This window comes from Momordica charantia (assembly GCF_013281855.1).
Source record: "Momordica charantia cultivar OHB3-1 chromosome 5 unlocalized genomic scaffold, Mcharantia_2.0 BLBB01000005.1, whole genome shotgun sequence".
Classification (NCBI taxonomy): domain Eukaryota; kingdom Viridiplantae; phylum Streptophyta; class Magnoliopsida; order Cucurbitales; family Cucurbitaceae; genus Momordica; species Momordica charantia.
In genome coordinates this window covers 10,530,368-10,544,140 of record NW_028275163.1, presented here as the reverse complement: position 1 = coordinate 10,544,140, position 13,773 = coordinate 10,530,368, and the positions used below count along the sequence as shown (strand labels likewise).

General features: G+C 31.4%; 2 long non-coding RNA genes across 3 annotated transcripts; one reads left to right on the top strand and one right to left on the bottom strand.

The window, feature by feature from the left end:
* Positions 1-2,008: 2,008 nt before the first annotated feature.
* On the bottom strand, positions 2,009-4,133 carry LOC111020150 (uncharacterized). Of its 2 annotated transcripts, XR_002602635.2 has the most exons (3): positions 3,271-4,132; positions 2,334-2,491; positions 2,009-2,256 (listed from the first exon to the last, which is right to left on the bottom strand). It is a non-coding gene; the product is annotated as an uncharacterized LOC111020150 (long non-coding RNA). The 2 variants fall into 2 exon arrangements; XR_015790967.1 differs by having other exon boundaries at positions 2,009-2,491; positions 3,271-4,133.
* A 2,814-nt stretch (positions 4,134-6,947) lies between these two features.
* On the top strand, positions 6,948-7,817 carry LOC148211287 (uncharacterized). Its single transcript, XR_015790990.1, has 2 exons — positions 6,948-7,184; positions 7,278-7,817. It is a non-coding gene; the product is annotated as an uncharacterized LOC148211287 (long non-coding RNA).
* The last annotated feature ends 5,956 nt before the right edge of the window (positions 7,818-13,773 follow it).

Below are 13,773 nucleotides of genomic sequence, written 5' to 3'. Positions count from 1 at the left end.
TTTTTTCTTTAATGAAGATTGATGGAAATTATTTGAATAAGTAAAGTAAACTTTAATTGTAGTTTAATTTGCCTATAATTGTTCACTTTTAACCATCATATCTAAATATATAAGTGTAGACCCCTAAATTTGTCCACTATTCCATTTCATCATTCTTTTTTTTTACTTAATTTATAGTAATTTTCCAATATAATTTTTGTCTATATTTTGTGGGAAATATTTTCTTCTTTTTTTTTTGGTTCGTTTTATGAAAAAATAAAAAAATAAAAAAGGTAAAAAGTTTTTGGTTTAAATATCGATTTCCTTATTATCTTTTTTTTTTCAAAATCAAATTATTTTTAATAAAATAAAAATAAGTAACAAAATCATAAATATTTTTTTATTAAATGTGAATTTTTATATTTTCTCAAAATAAAATCTTTTCAATAAAAATAAAACAAAATCTTACTCATATGGAAAAACTTTAAATTTGATTTAGCATAATTTGGGAAAAAATCAAAATTTGTAAAAAAAATCATAAGATTTGATTCATTGTGTAATGAATGAAAATATTTTTTCAATTTGTAAATTAGGGTTTTGAAACACTATAAATATGAGCTAGGTAGCTGGGTTTAGGGAAACGGAGGAAACACATCACAAAAAGGTCTACTAGTTTTGATTTTTATTCTTGGCTCTCTTCTAAAGTTTTCTTCCTTTTCTTTTATCTCGATTATCATTTCATCATTCTCCCACAAACTCCTACCTCACCCCACCTCACTCGTTTCTCATATTCCACCACACGGTCTCTCTCTCGTTCTCTATTTTTATTTATTTATTTTCTCTCTTCCACTCACCATAACTTTCTCATCATCTTCCTTTTTTTTTGTTACTACTTTTGTTTTATTTTTTACCCCTCTCCTTATTCACTTTCTCTCAATTTTAGTTCTATCACTATTTTCTCCACAATTTTCTTCTTCATCGTTTGACTCGCGTCGCATTTGAAGGAGAAGGTAAGAATCGGAGTTTGCTTGTAAAACGGTAAGTTTCCATTTTCTTGCCGAATAAAGTAGGTTGATGTACTTCATCATATTTTTTTTTTTACCTACCTATGTTCCAAGTACAAGTTTAATTATTTCGACATTATTTTCGGGATATATTTCTTATCTTGTTTTATTTCATCTTGTTTTTTCCTTTTCCCCATTGCCAATTTCATATTATGGTTGCTTGAACTATTTGTAAGATGAGATTTTACTGATTATATTTCTAACATGTTCATTTAGATTATATGTAAGATATTTGGAAAATGTATATATTATGTAATATTATACAATAAATGTTATTTTTCTTGATTTATTAAATATCTTCGACTCAAATTTTACAAAAGGAAACCTCCCAACGATGGAACCTTGAAATGTTCGGGAGGCTGATGCTCTTAGATTCTTGAGGGTAAAGATCAATATTTCGGGATGCCAAGATTTGATTATTTTTAATATGTTTCCTAATGGAATGATGTATTTTTAGTCGTTTTCTCATTTATCATTTGTTTGGTTTTAAAAAGTAATTGAAATACTAATACAAAATTGTTTGCATTTCTATTTCCTAAGAAAAAATCATATTTTGAAGCAAATAAATATCTTTTCTTTAAAAAATAAAAATACATTTCGTTTTTGAAATCTTCTTTTATAAGGAAAATTTTGCTAAAAAAAACATTTAAATGATAAAAAAAAACATCTTTATAAAGGCACCTCCTCCTAAAAAGTTGACATTTTTTAAAGCACTATTTCTAAAAGTCAAAAATAAAATCTTTTTCTAAATCTTATTTTAATATTTTCCTAAAAAATTTCCTATGATGGAGATTGGAGAATTTGAGAGGTCGATTCCCTAATATTCTTGAGGTGATGAATTTATTTTGGGAGACCAATTTAAATTCAAATAAACAAAATTTTCTTATTGACTTTAGGCCACTCATAATTATTGTTCATTATTTACCTTATAAAAAATGATCAATAAAACGTGGGACATTTAAAAATAAAAATAAAATTCTTTTCTTTGAATGTCATTTCTTGAAAATAATGTGAAAAATAAATTATCGTTCATTGAAAGTGTTGTGGGGTGCTAATATCTTCCCCATACACAATAGACCCCCAAACCCATATTTTTTTCGTGCAGACTAACTTATCCTGCATATAGGTGGCCAGTCACACCCTATAAATTTAGACAGGTGGCGACTCTATTTTTCTCCTCTTGGAAAGGAAGTCGGCTGCTCCACATCGCAAACTGGTAGCGACAATAAATATTGAGTAGGTGAACGCCATTAGAACAATAGACGTAGTAGAGGTGGGAGCTTTTTGTACCTCTATTTCTTCTTTAGGCTTGTTGGTTTGAGTTTGAACTTCAATTGTTTGAGCAGTACTGCCAATTCTCCTTATTCGAGGAACGAAGACTCCATTGTTGAAAATTTGGAAAACAAAATCCCATGCGAGGCTTTCCACTTCCACTTCACTCATCATCTCTACAAAATCTTCCCATATATATTATGTTTCACACACACAAAAAATAATAATAATTTTGCGACATTTAGTCGACATATCGACGATATGGGGAAAAATCGACTTTCTCCTCCATGTCGATGTCGAGAACCTTAGGATACAACTTAAGTTTCTTTTTTAAAATACAAAGTTTTTATTTTCAAACTTTATCTATAAAAAAAACTCTTAACGAAATCTTTTATTCAAAAGGAAAAAAAAAACTAAAACCTTTTATTTATTTAGAGTTTAAAATTCGTTTTTAAAGAAAATATCTTATTTTACTTATTTTAAAAAATCTCTTATTCATTTTTTAAAACTTATTTAACAAATCTTTTAATTTAAAATAATTTCTTTTTAACTCAATTTTTGTTTATTTTAAATAAAAACACTCAAAACTTAAAACAAAATCTTTTTTTTTAACTTGTCTTGATTTACCAAATAAAATCTTTTGTTTTAAAACAAAATTTATTCATCAAAATATTTTATTTTATTTTCAAAAACTTACTTAACACTTCATATAAAAGATTTTCCTTCCTTAAAACAAACCTTTTATTTTATTTGCATTTAAAAATGTTTAAAACTTTAAAATAAAAAGCTTTCCTTTTAAAACATCTTTTAAAAAATTTACTTATTTAGACAAATAAAATAAAGTAAAAATCTTTCCTTTTTAAAAAAGAAAATTTTTTCACTTGTTTAAACAAACAAATAAAGTAAAATATTTTCCATTTAAAAAAAAAAAACCTTTCCTTTCTTCATAACCCACCAGAATGATCGATGAAGGTAGTCGGAGGAGAAACGGTCGTGGTTAGAGATCGTCGAGGTTGTGAGATAGTGCAATGTCGCATCGTCGCCGGAGATCGTCGCCGCCGATACGTTCGTATTGGAGGTGCTCGGCCGGAGAGTTGTTGCTGCTTGTGGGTCGTGTCACCGTCGCTGGAGGTCGCCGGAATGAATCTGCGCCGTCACTGGAGTCTGTAGTTGCTAGAGATCTCATGCTATTGTAGGTGGGTAGTCCGATTCGTGGAATACTGTTGTCCATCGGGATTGTAGAGCTTTGCGAGATGTCGGATCGTCCCCAAAGATCGTCATCGTCGGCGCGTTCGTGTTGGAGGTTGTTGTACTGGTGGGAGTCGGATCGCCAGAGGTTGCTTTCCTGGCTGCCATTCGTGGAGGTTGTCGGGAGTATGAGTATAGTGGGTGAGTTTGGGAGAGGGGATTGAGAGTGAGAAAGAGGGAAAATAAAAAGGAAGAAAAAGATGAATGGTAGAGAGAGAAAGAAAATAAACATAAAAGAAAATAAAAAGAAAGAGAGAAAGTGGGTGTTGAAGAGAGAAATATGGAAGAAGAAGAAATGAACCGCAAAAATAAAGAAAAATAAAAATAAAATGAAAAAGAAATAAAGTGGGAGAGAGAGACAGATAGGTTTTTGAGAAACAAAAAATAATAGTTCTTCCTCTCATCACGTGTGCCCTCTCTGCTGCCCATTTTCTGTGTGTCCCCTCCCCTCTTAAATGCTAAAGAAACAACGGTAATTTATGCTAAAATAAAAAAAAAAATCAGAGGAAGGGGAGGAAGGAGAGGAAGGAGGAGAAGGAGGAGGAGATGTCAGACTTTGACGAGGGAAAAGAGGAAATAAAAACCAATTTTAAATAAAACAAAATCTCTTTACTTAAAACAAAATCTTTTTTTTTTAATAAAATCTTTTTTCTTTAATAAATCAAAATCTTTTAAACAAAAATCTATTTTTCTAATTTAATTAATACTTTACCTTAAAACTAATAATAAAGTAAACTTATGATATTTTAAACCAAAACAATTAAAATACAACTTAATAAAATAATAATAAAATAAATAAATAAATAACAAAAATTAAGACGGACCAAATACGGTGTCTACACCTGTCATCGGAGCTTTTGAAATAATTATTTAGTAAAAAAATGATAAAGAAAAATATTAGGAAAAAAAACTTCAAGGCAGGTAAAGGCTAAAACTTGGATGGTGGGTGTCAACATCCAAGGCTCTTGTCATCTACCACCCCAAGAATATAAACTTGATTTTGTATTTAAACAACAAAACTTCATTTCTAAACTTTACTTAAAAAATAAATAAATAACTCTTAAACAAAATCCTTTACTTAAAAAAAGTAATAAAACTGGAAATTCGTTTTAATTTTTTAATTTATTAAAAAAAATCTCTTATTTATAAAATCGAACTTATTTAAAAAAAAAACCTCTTATTCATAAAATCAAACTTATTGTAAAAATCTTTTATTTTAAAAACAAACTCTTACCTACAAAAGTTTCATTCATTTTAAAACAAAATTTATTTTCTTTTAAATATTTTATTTACTTTCCTATAATATTTTACTCTTAAACTTCTCTGAAAATTTTTTCCTTTAAACTCAACTTTTTACTAAATCAAATAAAATTAAATAAAATTTGAAACAAAATCTTTTATTCACTTTTAAAAAGGCTTATTTAAAAAAAAAACAAAAATTTGATTTTAAAAACATTTAAAAAAAACATAAAACAAAAAAATTTTTTAAATAAAAAAAACTCATGTTGTAATTGAAAAAAAAAACTTTTATATTTTAAAACAAATTTTAAATATAAAAAAGCTTATATAAACTTAAAAGATTTTCTTTCCTTTTTTTTTAACAAAAACCTAGCTTATTTTATTAAAAAAAAACGTTTTTTCTTTATTTGACAAAAATTCTCTTCAAAATAAAATCTTTACCTTATTTTAAAGAAATACTTTTTACCAAAACATTTTTCCTTATTTAAAAAAAAATCAACCATTTCTCTTTTATCTTAAAACAAAAAAGTTTTCCTTGTTGGAATTAAACTTCCCTTTTCTTTTCTTTCTTTAAAAAAACAAAAAAAATGAAAACAAAACCCACCTTGAGGGTCACCGGCGGTAAATGTTGGACGTAGTCGCCAGATGTCGTGTCTGTTGGGTGTGTTATCCTAAACTCGTAGTTTGTAATTCATGTAAAAACAAATTTATATTCAATAAAGTTTTATTCAGTCAATTTGTTGTTGAATTCATGGTAATGTATTGTCTAAATCCAATAAACTAAACATCCAAGGTTATTGTCATGTAACCAGGACAATATATATATATATATTGGGTATATATTTGATATACCATCGATATACAATTGGATAATGTCCTGGGAATAACCTAAAGGGTCTATAGTATATGGATAAGGCTGGGTACCTTATCCTGACAACATTATGGATACGGCCCACTTTGTAAATGTTACAGGCGACCCGATCCAGGTCCTTTGTATGGAGACGTGCGAGTGGGGTATCCTATACAATGAGTTTGTATAAAACCGGACCACGAAATAGCCGATCTTTAGATGTAATGCCGTTGACTAACAGATTGTTGTTATTTCATAAGATGACCAAGCAACTCATTCTCAATCCTGAATGAGTTATGGACTCCTGCCCGTGAAGGCTCATTCTTTGATCTGTATGGGTGAGAGTGGCTCGAGTCGCCGACTCAATTTCCTACCATTTTGGGGACGAGACCAAGTGGGGAGATGGAATTCACTCCTCCCCGACTTTCAGGGAGTAGATGAGTGCTCTCTTAAATCCTGACTCCGGGACTTGAACAAGGGACCGCACCCTCTCACTGGCCCAAGAGAGACTTTTGGTTATTGGTTGGACAATAACTATATTATTCATTAGAGGAGTAGTGGTATTTAAAGAGTAAGATGTAACTCAGGGGTAAAACGGTAATTTGACCCAGCTTGAGTTACAAGTACTCGTGAAGGATTGACTTGCCATTAATGGTCGTATATCCGTGGACACAAAAATATTCTGCAGTGAGAATAGTGCAACTACTGGTCTTTAGTGGAGTGACCCGTAGTTAACGAATGTTGATTAACTCGGTCAATGAGTTTGACTGATTAATCTTACATCGTTGGAGCTTCTGATCTGCAAGTCCATTAGGTCTCCTTACTAGCTCACAACGAGTAAAACGAGGATAAAGAATGATGAAATAATTTGAAATGTTCAAATTATGTAAGGGAATATATATATATCAATGCATTATATATAAATATTAATTTTGGATAAAGATTCAAGATTAATAGTATATATAATATGAGAGAAATGTTTTAATGAGACTCAAATAATTAATATGAATTGGATTCATATTAAAACCATAGATTATACCAGTTTTGAATATGATTCAAATCTATATGTGATATTTAATTAAAACATAAATAATTAATTGTTAATTATTTATTTAATTAATCAATATTACATTTAATTAATTAATTATTAATTATTAAATTTATTAAATGAGTTAATTATTAATTGATTAATGATTAATTAATGGATTAATTAAATTAATTTATCAATTAGTTTAATTAATGTGTTTGTTAATTAAATAAATTTTAAAAAACAACCCTTGAAAAATGTACGGGAGTGGTGATGTCCCACATAACCATTTGGTTTTTAGAACAGAATGGTTCTACAGAGTGGTCTCTCTCTGGTATCTGAAAAAGAAAACAACTTTTTTTTTCTCTCTGGATTTTGCTCTCTCAAATTCCCTTTCGATCTCATAAATCGTTGATCCCAGAAGCAAGTACTCGGCACCAGAGACATAGTAAGGAAGATCATTTGGTGGTGTCTATTGAGTTTGTTGAAGAACTGTTCATCAAAGGTAATACTTAATTCCCCTGTATTTTCCTAGTTTGTTTCGTAGTTTTGTTCCTAAAAAATTCAAGAACAAGATCCGTTTCCGCTGCGGGATTAGCGTCCTATCAGTGTCGTCGTCGGAGTGGGTACTGTCGGATTTCGATATGTCTCATCGGAGGTCGCACTACCGGTAGTCTACTGCTCGAGTGGTGTTGCAGGAAGTTGCAGGTGTTGTGGGGGTGAAGAAATGCTGGGGTCTAGATCTGCAAAGCTTCGTATCGGAGGTGTTGTCCTAGGTGAGCCGCCTGAAATCGCCACTGCACGTGGTTGCGCCGGAGGTTGGTGAAGTCTTTGGAATTGCTGGATCTGTTCGCTGGATCTGCTGCAATCGTTCGCCGAATCTGTTATGCCAGAGCTCGTGTCGCCGCCACCGCTTGCACCGTCGCTGGAGGTTTGTTGCCGTTGTCGGAGTGGGTGAGTTTGGGAAAGGGAGATTGAGAATGATAAGGAAGAAGGGGAAAATGCATGGTTGAAGAGAGAGAATCAAAAAGGAAGGAGAAAAGAAAAAAAAAAAGAATAATTAATGGGTGTTTAAAGGAGAGAAAGAGGCTTTCCTAAGATAACAAAATTTTAAATCTACAGGTTTTTCTTCTGTTCCCCTCTGTGTGCGTTCTGTACCTCTTAAATACGCAAAAAGTAACGGTACTATTTTGGTAAAGTAGGTAAATTAGAGAAAAAGGAGGAAGAGGAGGAAGGAATGACACATTAAAGAGCTTTGACAGAATCCTTTTTAAAATATAAAAAACCTTGAAATAAAACTCCTTTTTCTTTTAACAAAACAAAATTCTTTAAACCAAATCTAATTAAATTAAAACTCACTTAAAAAAACAAAAAAAAATTTAATTTGCTAAGCAAACAACTTAATAAAAAAAACTAAACCAAAATAAAATAAGATGTAAAATAAAATAATGATAATAAATGAATAAAATAAAAATGAGTTGGTCCAAATACAGTGTCTACAGGTCCAAGATAATAAGACTCAAATTTTTCCAAGAAAAGTAATGGTATTAAAAATGGCTTCTTCATATCATGCGCGACCTTCATATGGGTCATATTACCCATGGTTGCTTTGATGAATTCCAACTACGGGAAAATCCAACTTCTCCCATCGTTACGAGCAAATTAACGATGCTACTAGAAACATCTATTGAAAATGAATTTATTGTTAATCATAACCCCTTATTTGATCTTTGTTATGATGACTAATGTAAGCACTATGGATGAAACAATGGCAGAAATAAAGACGAAAATAAAAAACCTCAAGATGCTGCTAAATCAAGTTAGATCCTAGTTGTAAAAAATAACAACAAAGGGAAGGCCATCTTGCCGAAGGATCAATCACAAAACTCAGTTCAATCGCTTCACTTTCTGTTCAACAACTCCAAGTCATGGCAATAAACACCATCAAGGCTCAATACAGCGGATCCTCTCAAAATACTCTCTTGTATTCAAAAACATATTTCAAGAGAATTGACAACTTAAAGAATGGCAATGGGATATCAGCCACCTAAGTTTCACAACTTCAATGGGAATGGTAATCTCAAACATTACATTGCACACTTCGTTTAAACTTGTGAGAATGCTGGTACTACTGGCGATCAACTGGTCAAGCAGTTCATTCAGACATTGAAGGGGAACGCCTTTGATTAGTGTCGCAACGTCATCGCGACGCGGAGCGACCGACGTCATCCTCTGAAGGGTCTCTTTCGAGATAATGGTTTGGAGTTGCCACCTAATCTACGACATCTGATTGGTCACCCATTTAAAAAAACTTGGTCTGTGAAAACAGATTTTGGTTCGGGGGTCGACTGGGAAAGTGTTAGCACCCTATGACACTCGTTCGAAAACAGTACCAAATTTTATCATAAATCATCCTATTATATTATTTGGTCCAAAAGAAAATATTTTAGTATTTTTATTTAAATGTCTCATGTTATATTAATTCACACTTTGTTATAAGATATGAATTAATAGTTATGAGTGGCACTAAGGCCATTGGAAAATTTTTATCGCCTCAAGAATATTGGAAAGTTTCAATTTCCATCATTGGAGTTTTCGAAATAATTATTTAGTAAAAAAAATAAGTAAATTATAATTTTTATTTTAGAGCACATTGATACTTAAACTTGTGACATTAATATTGATACTCAAACCACTCACCAATGTACCACCAACTTAGGATACAACTTAACTTTCTTTTTTAAAATAACAAACTTTTTATTTTAAAACTTTGTTAAAAAAATTCTAAATGAAATCTTTTATTTAACATAATTATTAGTAAAAACAAAATAAAAAATAACAATAAAATAATTTTATTTTTAGGCATGCATGGACTCAAACTTGGGTAAGGTATGTCCCTAAACTCTAAACTTTGTATTTTCCTTTTTAAAATACAAATTTTTTATTTTTGAATTTTATTTTAAAAAAAAAGAAAAAAACTATAAACGAAAAATTAAAAAAAAAACTATAAACGAAAATTTAAATAAAAAAAAAACTCTTTGTTTTGTTTTGGATTTGAAATTCCTGTAAAACTGTTTTATTTTAAAAAAAATTCTTATTTAAAACAAACTTATTTAAAATGAAATGTTATCCATTTTTCGAAACTTATTTAACCAATTTTTATTTTAAAACCAATTTTTTGTTTATTTTGAATTAAAAAATGTTTAAAACTTTAAACAAATCTATCATTTTAAAACTCATATTGATTTACTAATAAAAGAAAATATTTTGTTTTAAAAAACTCATTCGTCAAAATCTTTTATATTTTCAAAAACTTATTTAAAAAAACAACTAACTTCTATTTTAAAATTAAACTTTTTTATTTACCTAAAATATAAACTTTTAGTATTTTACTTTAAACACATTTTATTGTAAAAAAATTTCCAAATTTTATTTTAAAACCTTAATTTAAAAGGCTCATTTTCTTTTTTAAAACTTTAATTTGCAATAAAACAATTTTTTATTTCAATTACAAAACTTGAAAACCCAAAACATAAACAGTAAAAAAAGTTCAAAATCTACAAATTTTTAATCTAAAAAAGCTACCAATTTTCAAAAACTGTAATTTTCCAAAGGCAAACGGCCTCTAAACTCTTAAAAAAAGATCAATAACAACACATAAATCGACTTCCAAAAACCTACTAATTTTCAAAAGAAAACCGCCCATAAATCATCTTCAAAATCAGCAACAAACCAACTTAAAACAACCCCCTAAGATCTACTAAGTTTCAAAAGAAAACCGCCCTTAAATCAACTTCAAAATCTACAAAAAAAAAAAATTAAATATAGCCCATAAACCCTTAAAAGACGGCGATAAAACAACGTGTAACATCTCCCGAAAACCTTCAACTTTGCAATGAAAAACAACGATAAATATTCCAAAATAATGGGAAAAGTGTTCCAAGAGTGACATATATCACAATTAATTAAAAACACACAAACATCACTCAACTCACCTTACTTACCAACGCGGATTTAATCACTAAGGTGGGGGAGATTGGGAGTGAAAAGGAGGAAGACAAATGGGGTGGTGGTGGTTGATTTCTAGAGAGAGAATGATATGAAGTGAGAGAAACGAAAAGAAAAAAAAACCCTTCACACTTTTGTCTTTTCTCTCTATTTTGTTCCCTCTGTTTTTTTTTGTTGCGCTCAACTGTGTAGAGAGTCATCTCTTAAATGCACATAGAATGTAATGGTAACAGAGAAATTGTCAAATGAAAGTTGGAGAAAATGAAGGAAAGAAAGCGTTAATGGCTTTTAATGATGAAAAACTAACAAACAGAATAAAAAATAAATTTTAGTAAAAAACAAATTTCTTTTTCTTAAATTAAAACAAAATCTATTTTTAAATTTAATTAAAACTTTACCTTAAAATCAATAATAAATTAATCTTATAGTTTTTTTTAAACGAAAATATTTAAAAATAATAATAATAATAATTAAAATTAAGCTGGACCAAATACAGTGTCTACCATTAGTATACTAATTAGAGCCTAAGACGATCAAGAGTTGGGAACAACTTGAAAAATAATTCATAAATCGCTTCTACAGTACGGGGGAATTGTTAGTATGCTGGAGCTTGATAATACTAGACAATAAAAAGGTGAACCTGTTATTGACTATATAAACTGATGAAGAGCTTTGAGTCTTGCTTGCAAAAATAGGTTTATTGAACTATCCGATGTCAAGATGTGTACTTAAGGTATGCACTAGGGACTTCTTTACATTTCCAAGATATAAAACCTTGCATCTTTGAAGAGGTAGCAACTCGTGCTGATCACGATATGAAGCTAAGCATGGCTAGTCGAGCAAGTGAGAATTTTTTAGTGTCAGACTTAAAAGAAAGAAAGGTGTGAATACAGAAAGCCAAGAAATAAAAAAGAAGAAGAAAGAGGTAGAAAACCTTGAGGCCAAAAGATACTCAATATTTTTGTTGGGGTTCTTTTGTGGTTCTACTAAGGAACCATTCATCCCAATTTATAGACGAATTGTTGGAATCCAATTGGGACAAATTCTCAAGTTTGCAAATTAATTATCATTGTCCTTCTATAACTCACTTGTTTTTTTTGGAGATGACTGCTTGCTATTCTTCGAAGCTAAACCTAAGGATTGCCAAACGATTAAACGAGTAATAGCTTCCTACAAGAAAGCTTCAGGACAACTGATCAACTTTGAAAAATCTAATTTTATGATGAGCAAGAATACTAGACCTGAGATGATCGGCTACATTGAGAGGGAGCTAGGAGTTACTCACACTATCACCCTGGGTCAATACCTAGGACTCCCCTCTTAGAGGGTAAAACAAAAATGTCAAATTTTCAGCTCTCTTAAAGACAGAGTGTGACAAGTGTTGCAAGGGTGGAAAGAAAAAATCTTCTCTGTTGGGGGAAAGGAAGTTTTGATTAAGGCTGTGGCACATGCAATTCCAAACTATACGATGAGTTGTTTTAGACTTTCAACTAGTCTCTTTATGCTAAGTTTTGGTGGGGATCAACAGAAAAAGCGACGAAAACTCAATAGAAAAGTTGGAGTAAACTCTGTATTAGAAAAGATCAGGGAGGGATGGGTTTCAAGGATATCAGCCTTTTTAACCAAGCCATGTTAGCAAAACAATGTTGGAGAATCATCAAGAACCCGGATAGTTTGTTAGCTAGAATTATGAGAGGTAAGTACTTCACCCATGGGAACTTCATGCGAGCAGAAGTGGGGAAAAACCCATCTTTTATTTGGAGGAGTATCATGTGGGGAAAGGACTTATTTGACAAAGGCTTCCGGTGGAGAATAGGAAATGGGTCGACAGTCACAATTGGAAGCGATCCTTGGCTTCCGGTGATAACAATAGCAGGCTGCTTCACGTTCCAAACTCTATAAAGCAGAATATTGTGGCCTTCTTGGTTAGGGAGAGAGGGAGATGGAATGAAGATCTGATAAAGAATCTTTTCAATATTAAAGAGGCAGAGACTATTCTAAAGATTCCCGTTCCAAATCAATTTAGGGAGGATGAAGTGATCGAGAATAAGGACAAAAAAGGTGTGTTTAGTGTTAAAAGTGACTATAGGCTGGGAATGGACCTACAGAATTCTCATTTAGCGTCTTCTTCTACTATGGATAAACAATGACAAATGTAGAAAAAATTTTGGAAAGCGAAAGTTTATCTAAAAACCAAAATTTGTTGTTGGAAAATCTATAATGATATTCTCTCGACAAAAATAAATTTGTGGAAAAAAAGAACTTCTACTGACTTATTATGTGGTCTGTGTAGGAAAAAAACAAACTATGGAGCATCTTCTGTGGGAGTGTAAGGTAACTAAAATCTTATGAGAGATTTTCATTCCTTCTTATGTTTGTTCTGTTGGTATTGATACGTCGCGATGGAAGGTTCAAGATAATTGGTGCTGGCTGATGGATACGCTCTCAGATGAGGAAGTGGAGACATGTATATGATAAAAGCATGGCAGATTTGGGAGCATAGGAACAAGGCAAATACCAGATGAACAAAAAATTCACACTTCCATTGAAAAGTTCCTACCAACAAATACAGAACCAGGGACAACATCAACCATCCTAAAAAGACAGAGAAGAGGAAGATGGTACCTGAGCTCGAGCACTTTTGAGAATAATAGAATGCAGTCAAATTGGACCCCCCCCCCCCCCCCCCCCCCCCCCCAACCAATTGCTGGAAAATCAACACAGACGCAGCTTGGAGCGAGAATCGCCAAATCGGAAGCTTGGGTTGGATCGTGCGCGACTGCAATGGAGAAATAGTTCAAGCCGGAAATTGTAACATCAGGGAGAAAAGGGAGATTAAAACTCTAGAACTAATGGCCATCTCCAATGGGCTTCGTTCAATCACCATACAAAACCAAATTCCAATCTATTTGGAATCAGATTCGATTGAAGCAACCCGTTTGATGAATTCGGAAGATATCGATCTAATGGAAGTTCTGTGGTTCGTAGAAGAAGCAAACCAGCTTGCTATGGAGAAAAAGGTAGTTTCAATTACCACATTAATCGGGAAAAGAACAAGGTCGTGAATTGGTGAAGGAGGCAATGAA